The sequence below is a fragment of the Lactuca serriola genome, chromosome 4 (genome assembly GCF_051521515.1).
Source record: "Lactuca serriola cultivar US96UC23 chromosome 4, Lser_US96UC23_V15, whole genome shotgun sequence".
NCBI classification, from domain to species: domain Eukaryota; kingdom Viridiplantae; phylum Streptophyta; class Magnoliopsida; order Asterales; family Asteraceae; genus Lactuca; species Lactuca serriola.
Window position 1 is genome coordinate 392,884,918 of NC_136411.1, and position 8,812 is coordinate 392,893,729.

Here is an 8,812-nt window from a genome sequence, read left to right on the forward strand (position 1 = left end):
GCTGGTGGCAGTTCTAGAGAGGGATCGGGTTCGGGATCAGGTTCCGAGCCAGTAGATGAGAGGCTACGCAAGTTCATCGCGTCAAAGATCACCAGAGGCATCCTTGAGTCGACCCCCATAATTTTCGGGTCGATCAAGGAAGGGATAGTTGAGCTGATGGAGGACCGCCTCAGGGTGTTTAGGAGTGACATGGCATCTGGCTAGTCAGGATCTCACACACTATCCTTTAAGAACTTCAGGGGCAGTGGTGCGTCACATTTCCATGGGGCGAAGGACCCCATTGCTGCCAGACGATGGATTGCGAACATTGAGTCCGCACAGCTGAATAGCTTCTGCCCCGAGGGGTCGAAGGTGACATACGCAGTAGGGTGTTTGAGAGACAGAGCTAGAGATTGGTGGGAGTCTGTCGATGACTCGTTGGGAGCCTCAGCTGTTGAGGCTATGACCTGTTCGGACTTTGTGACCAGGTTCAAGGCAGGGTTTGCGCCGGCTGTCGAGCTTCAGCAGCTGTCCAGGGAGTCCTTAGACATGAGACAGACTACGGAGACTATGGTGGAGATCACCACTAAGTTCCGGGAGAGGGCATTGATGGTGCCCCAGTATGCGGGAGATGAGGATATGAGGAGGAACCGCTATCATGACATGCTACGGGCTGACATCCGAGAGCATGTTAGCTTTTCAGCTTGCCCTACCCTGGAGTCCATGATTGCCATGGCAAGGGAGAAGGAGATTGATCTAGAGCATATCCGGAAGAGGAAGGTAGAGGTGAGGCAGGTGGCTGGGGCTTCGGGGAAGAAGCCTAAAGGATCAGACGGTAGGCCGAAAGGCCAAGGAGGACCGGGCCACTGCGGGAAATGCGGCAGGTCGCATGAGGGAGCATGTAGATTGGGATCGTCAGGCTGCTACAAGTGCGGCAACACGAGACACTTTAGCAGGGATTGTACTGCCCCTGCCTCGATTGTTCAGACATCTAAGTTGATGTGTTTCCACTGTAACCAGAGGGGCCACAAGAGGGCCAATTGCTCTCAGTTGACAGCAACATCAGCGCCAGTGAAGGCGCCAGCTCCAGCGACTCTGAGGATCACAGATGGATGGCAGAGCAAGTCAGAGGCTCTAGTGGTGAGGAGTCGGGCCTTTCAGCTGACCACTGAGGAGGCATGCGCCACGCCTGATGTGATGGTGGTATGATTTCTTATTTATGCTTTATGTTATGCTACTGTAATTTTGATATGCTATATGTATGTGCTCTGTTTAGGATCGTTCCATGTGAATGGTATCCCAATTCAGGTGTTGTTTGATTCGGGGGCTACCCGATCGTTCGTTTCTCTTGCGCTTAGCAAGAAGTTTCCTGAGTCTCCGGGCATGTTTGATTGCCCTTTAGAGGTAGAGATTGCCAATGATCGATCGGTGGGAGCATCAACAGTGTTTAGGGATTGTGTTCTAAGGTTTTTTGAGGAGCGCTACTTGGTGGATTTGGTTCTCATTCTGTTGCGTGGGAACAAGGTGATTATAGGCACGGATTGGTTGAGCCCTAATGGGGCGGTGATAGATTACGCACAACAGCTGGTGCGGATCAGGGCCCCAAGTGGGGGAGAGTTGGTGATCCACGGCGAGAGGCCACAACGTGGACCCACAGTATGTGCAGCAGTGAGAGCTAGGCGCTACCTTCAGCAGGGTTGCACGGGATATGTCGCGTATGTTATGGACACCCGGGAGGCAGGCAAGGCGACAGTGAGCGAGGTTCCGGTGGTACAAGACTATGCTGATGTGTTCCCAGAAGAGCTCCCTGGAATACCTTCGGAGCGACAGGTAGAGTTCAGGATCGACCTAGTCCTTGGTGCCGCTCCGATAGCCAAGGCACCATACCGGTTGGCTCCTCCCGAGATGCAGGAGTTGTCTACACAGCTGCAGGAGCTGTTAGACAAGGGATTCATTAGACCGAGCAGTTCACTCTGGGGAGCCCCGATTCTGTTTGTGAAGAAGAATGACAGGTCGCATCGGATGTGTATCGATTATCAGGAGCTGAACAAGGTAACAGTGAAGAACCGTTACCCACTCCCTAGGATTGATGATCTCTTTGACCAGTTGCAGGGAGCATCTTGGTTCTCCAAGATCAATTTGGGTTCAGGTTATCATCAGATGAGGGTCAGAGAGGAGGATGTGCAGAAGACCGTGTTTTGGACGCGCTATAGCCATAATGAGTTTGTGGTGATGCCGTTTGGTCTCACAAATACCCCTGCCGCGTTCATGGACCTCATCAACTGCGTGTGTAGACCGATGCTGGACCGGTCTGTGATAGTTTTCATTGATGACATATTGGTTTATTCCAAGACGCAGGAGGAACACGAGGGGCATCTACGAGAGGTGTTGGAGACCCTGAGGAGGGAGAGCTTATATGCTAAGTTCTCCAAGTGAGAGTTCTGGTTGCGCGAAGTGCAGTTTCTTGGGCACCTTGTCAACCAGGACGGGATTTCGGTAGATCCGGCCAAGGTAGAGGCCGTGATGAGGTGGGAGGTTCCGAAGTCTCCATCTGAGATTCGGAGTTTCCTGGGATTAGCGGGCTACTATCGGAGATTCATTTAGGACTTCTCCAAGATAGCCATACCCCTGACACGACTGACTAAGAAATTTGAGGTCTTTTGATGGGGGCCTGAGCAGCAGGCAACGTTTGAGGTTCTGAGACAAAGATTGTGCGAGGCGCTAATCTTAGCCCTGCCAGAGGGCGTAGAGGATTTTGTGGTATATTGTGACGCGTCTATTTCGGGGTTGGGCGCGGTACTGGTGCAGAGAGGGCATGTCATTGCCTACGCTTGGAGGCAGCTAAAGCCTCACGAAGCGAACTACCCGACACACGATTTAGAGTTGGGGGTGGTGGTCTTCGCCATCAAGATTTGGCAACATTACCTCTATGGGGTTCAATGTACCATTTACACGGACCACAAGAGTTTGAGGTGCCTCATGGATCAGCCGAATTTGAACATGAGGCAGCGTCGGTGGCTTGATGTGGTGAAGGATTATGATTGTGAGATCCATTACCACCCGGGGAAGGCCAATGTGTTGGCCGATGCGCTTAGCCGCAAGGCGGCACCGATCAGGGATATTTTCATCTGGATGACAGTGGTGACTCCGCTTTTGGAGCGGATTCGGGAGGCGCAACAGGAGGCCATGAAGGAGGAACATCGGAAGAGTGAGCGCATAGTGGGTCAGGTTTCCTCCTTCGACTATGACAACAGGATATTATTGACATTACACCGCGGGGTGTGGGTGCCATACCTCGGAGGCATACGCTAGGTCTTTATGGAGGAGGCGCACAAATCTCGATTCTCCATTCATCCCGAGGTGACGAAGATGTATAGGGATCTTTGTCATGACTATTAGTGGCCCTGCATGAAGCGGGATGTGGCTTGGTACGTCGAGCGGTGCTTGACATGCAGGAAGGTCAAGGTCGAGCATCAGAGACCGCACGACAAGATGCAGCCGTTGGATATCCCGTTGTGGAAATGGGAAGATATTACGATGGATTTTATCACAAAGCTTCCTAGGACCGCACGAGGATTGGATTCTATATGGGTCATCATGGATCGATTGACCAAGAGCGACCATTTTATTCCGATTCAGGAGAGCATCTCAGCTGAGAAGTTAGCCGACATCTATATCAGGGAGATAGTGGCGCGACACGGGGTGCCAATATCAGTGATTTCGGACAGAGATGTGCATTTTACTTCCAGGTTTTGGAAGAAGTTTCATGACAAGTTGGGTCAGAGCGAACGGACCATCCAAACGTTAGAGGATATGTTGCGGGCATGTGTTCTGGATTTCGGAGGTAGTTGGGATACCTACCTCCCATTGGCGGAGTTCTCATATACTAATAGCTATCATGCGAGCATCGACCATCCTCCCTTCGAGATGTTGTATGGGAGGAGGTGCAGGACCCCGATATGTTGGGGAGAGGTTGGCCAGAGGGCCATGGGAAGCACTGAAGTGGTGCTCAAGACGACAGAGAAGATTCAGCAGGTCCGGAGCAGGCTTCAGACTAATCAGAGTCGGCAGAAAAGTTATGCCGACAAACGTTGTTCAGACTTGGAATTCTAAGTCGGGGATATGGTTCTCCTGAAGGTGTCGCCATGGAAAGGCGTCATCTGATTCAGAAAGCGAGGCAAGTTGGGCCCAAGGTACATCGGGCCATTCAGGGTTGTAGCCCGGGTGGGCAAGGTGGTGTATAGGTTGGATCTGCCAGCCGAAATTAGCCAAATCTACAGCATTTTCCACGTCTCTCAGTTGCGTAAGTGTTTGGTGGATGACTCGGCAGTGGTGCCTTTGAAGGATATTCAGGTCGATGACATCCTGAATTACATCGAGCGGCCTGTGCCAATCCTCGACAGGAAGTCGAAGGATCTAAGGAACAAGAGGGTGGAACTCGTGAAGGTGCAATGGCAGCACCGGAAGGGATCGGAGTGGACTTGGGAGCCGGTGGAAGAGATGATGGAGCACTACCCCGAGCTGTTTCAGGATCGAACAGCAGACTTCGAGGACGAAGTCTAAAATAAGTGGGGGAGATTTGTAGCACCTGGTTCCTGATATGTAATCCTTGTAATTAATATTTCTTAATTATGCATTTTGCCTTGGACTCAACGAGCTGAAGGACTAACTCACCGAGTAGAAGCGGGATGAGACACGGGGTCTCAGCTTTGGACTCGACGAGTCGGTCCCCAGATTCGGCGAGTAGACCTTGTTTGGGAAAAAACCCTAATCCAGGTGTTTGCACCCTATTTAAATGCTCTAACTTAGCCTCCTTTGTCCCTAACACTTCCAGAGAGCTGTAGAGCGAAACCCTAGCCCCATATTGTTCTTGAGAGTGATTTTGGCTTTGTGAAGAAGGTTTGGAGCTTACAAGAAGAAGGAAGAGGTTGAAGTGTGCAAGGAGGGGAGGTAGATCCGGAATCTACACTGTGAGAAGCTTCTATTCAGTTAGAAAAGTTCTTACCTTGATCACTAGTTCATTAGATTCCCTTTTTGTCCCAAATTAGTGGTTTTCAAGCCCTAAAACCTCAAGCTCCATGTGTTATGCTCTATGTTCTGAAAGGACTTCAGATTTGGACCTTATGGACATCTTGGAAGTGTAAAGTCTCTGTGGTTGGGGTTATTGAGGTCCTTATTGAGTGTATGAGCTCTTAAAGAGCTTGGATTTGCCTTTTTGAGCTTATGGGGCCATGCGTGCACGTAAAGTTTGCAACTTTACGTGATAAGCATTCACTAGGAGCATAGATCTATGGTTTAGAAGCCTTGCATGTCTCAGATTTGGTCTGTATGGGAAGTGGGTCGAAGGGACTTGGCGAGTCCCAAAGTGGAAATCGGCGAGTTCTATGAAGATGGTCTCAGACTCGGCAAGTTGGATGAACAACTCGGCGAGTCCTATGAAGATTGCCTGGAACTCGATGAGTTGTTCTTCAAACTCGGCAAGTCATATGAACTGTTACTGAGTAAGAGGGGTTTAAGTGTTGAAGGTCCAACCCTTCGTATCTGCACGCGGAATTAGCAATTTAACGTGTAGCAATAGTCCGAGAAACCCAAATCCTCATAAGGGATGCTCTGGTGAGGATTTGGAAGCGAGTAGGAATCTGCTCGTGGGAACTCGGCGAGTTGTTCTTGGACTCGGCGATTCGGATCGCGAGTCGGTTCTATAGTCCCAAGTAGTGAGTTAAGGGTGACTCAGTGAGTGGGAAGAGGGGCTTGGCGAGTAGGACCGGGTTAGTAGGAGAAGGACTCGGCGAGTCCAGTCAACTGGAAGTTGACTTTGACCAAGGAGTTGACCTTGGACTAGGGGTGGTTCAGTCAATTGACCTAAGGGTACTTATGAGTGGCTAATCTATGTTTATGGATTTGTAGCTGGAGGATTACCGGTGCAGCAGTCAGACGTCTAGCAGTCATACTTTCGGTAGCTACTTGTCGAGGTGAGTTTCGTTCCAGTAGGAACGGGTCTAAGGCACCAAGGCCGGCCCGTATAGACGATATGTTAGTATCGGAGTGTGGGCAGAGCCCGTATCTCATAGTTGAGTTTGATTATGTTATATGCCAGTATGATAGAATTTCTTATACTCGTTGTCTGTGTGATACTTGTATGTTATGGTTTAGTAGCTGAGTGTGGGCAAGGCCCGTATCTCTCAGATAGCAGAGTGTGGGCGAGGCCCGTATCTCCCAGATAGCGGAGTGTGGGCGAGGCCCGTATCTCCCAGATAGCGGAGTGTGGGCAAGGCCCGTATCTCCCAAATAGCAGAGTGTGGGCGAGGCCCGTATCTCCATGAGTGTGGGGGAGGCCCGTATCTCCATGAGTGTGGGCGAGGCCCGTATCTCCTAGATGTTTATTGTATGATTGTATGGTATAAGGTATTGTGGGGGGGGGGGGGGGGAACTCACTAAGTTTCGTGTTTACAGTTTATAGTTTTGGTTTCAGGTACCTCTTCAGCGTAGGGGAAGGAGCTGGCACGGTAGCGGCACATCATACACACCTCTTGTTTCCGCACTAAGAGATTGTTCTGGGATTTGTACTCTGACACTATGGTTGATTCCATGTTTTGGTTTTCAGACACGTAATATGTTTTAAGAAATGATATGATCGAATGTTGTTTATTTTCAAATGTTTTGCAAAGTGTTTAATTAAAAATGAAAATTTTGGACTTGAAAAATTGGGTCGTTACAGAGTCATTGTTTTCAATTGAATATGCTTAATATTTGAATAGATCAAGATTAGGGTTTAATGAAATTAAAACCTAAGGGATATAAAATTTCGACTTGAGCTAGGGTTCTTGAAACCCTAGCCTTCACCCTTATTTTTGAAATTTCTAGGGTTTCCTTATTTAATAGTTATTGCTTTTAAATTGTTTAAAATAGGATAATTAAAATTGGATAATCCTTTACCCCTTGATTTTCAAAAATTTAGATGGAAATGGATTAGGATTAAATTTAAATTATTTGATTAATAGTAAATGGTAAATAATTATTTAATCCTCATAAGATTTAAATTAGTTTAATTAATTTTTAATTAAAATATAAAGATTAAATCTTAATTGGTTTATTTTGAAATAAATTAATTCTTTTAATTTCGAAAATTAAAATTAAACCTAGTATTTTAGAAAAGTTTTAAAATACACCTTATATATCACTAAATTTTAATTATTATATGTATAAGACTAATTCAGTTAGATCGCTAATATGCCTCATTCACGAAGCTGAACTATAAGGGGGGGTATAAGGAAACTGCCTATAATATGGTAGTTGAATGGGTGTCCACTCTTACCCACCGCTTCCTTGTTTGGTGGAGGGTCGTTAGTAGAACGAATAAGATAGGACATTAACTTAATTAAAAGTGTAATGCTATTGAAGTACTAGAACTCTTTTATAAAATCTCACTCTAGTTACTTTAGGAAAAATGTGAAAAGTATGCTAATCCATGAAATTGAACATTATGCTTTATATGTTGTTAGTGGAGCATGTATGGTTAACCAACACACTAATAGGGACTATAAATAGTATTAATGGGCATGTCGAGAGTTGTCATTGTTGATGGAGTGTATGTGGTTAACCAGCACATCAATTAGAGATGATAAATGACATCGCCGTTTCCAAGCACATTTGCATGGTTAATCAGATCTTGTTTGTGGTCCTCGGTATCCCAGTCACAAATAGAAAGGGCATAATCTGAGATTAAACATGCGATTGATAGATTCAGTGAATCTCAAAAGATCTAGGAATTTCATTTTGATTGATATTGGTAAATTGCTTTTACCTACCTTTATAATATTTATAATTAGATTACAACACCCCTCTTCTAGATTGTGAATTGCATAGTTGGGTCCTAGCCTCAAATATTTATTATGGGTTAAATATTAAGGATTATTTTATCATCTAACTAAAAGTACATTTTTTTTCTCTATAGATGCCTACTCTTGGTGATGCTTCTGCTCCTTCATCGTCTACCTACCACTCGATTTTCTCCCTACTCGCGATCGTGTCCAAGGTGACATTTGATGGCACCAACTACAATGATCGGATATGTAACATAAATATGGCTCTTCGATTCGAGGGCAGAGTATGTCCTCAAAGAAAAACTTGTTGAAATCGATGAAGCCATTGCAACTCCAAAATGACTAGCATCCTACAAGAAACACTACGACTATGCAACAAAAGTTGTTTGCATCATGGTCGCTACTATGGCTCCTGATTTGCAGAGGTTCTATGAGGACTATTGACCATATGAGAGGAACAATGACCTTGTAGAAAAGTACCACAAGAGAGCTAGTCAAGAGAAATATGAATTGATCAAAACTCTCATGGCTTGTAAGATGAAAGAGGGAGAGTATGTGTGCAACCACATGCAGAGAATGAAAAGGTACGTGGAATGGCTTGTTAGGCTAAATGTGCATTTCGGTGAGGGGTTGGCCATTTACATGGTCTTGAACTCCTTGCCAAGTTTTTGTGATAAGTTCATATTGGCCTATCATTTGAACAACACAGAAACCACATTAGCTAAACTCCATAACTTGCTACAGACTGTTGAGTTGGGAATGAAGGGAAAGAATCTAGCCCCTTCCACTAATGCTCCTGTTCTTGCCATTGGAATAAGCAAAGGGAAGAAAAGGAAGGCTGCTCCTAAAGGTAACTGGTAGGGCATGGCCCATGTTAGGTCATCTAGCAATGTCCCAAAAGCAAAGCCCAGTTTTGACATCACTCATGTGAGTGATCCCGAAGAGGCTAATTGATTCTATTAAAATGATAAGAGCCATTGGAAAATGAGCTACCCCATGTACCTGCTAGA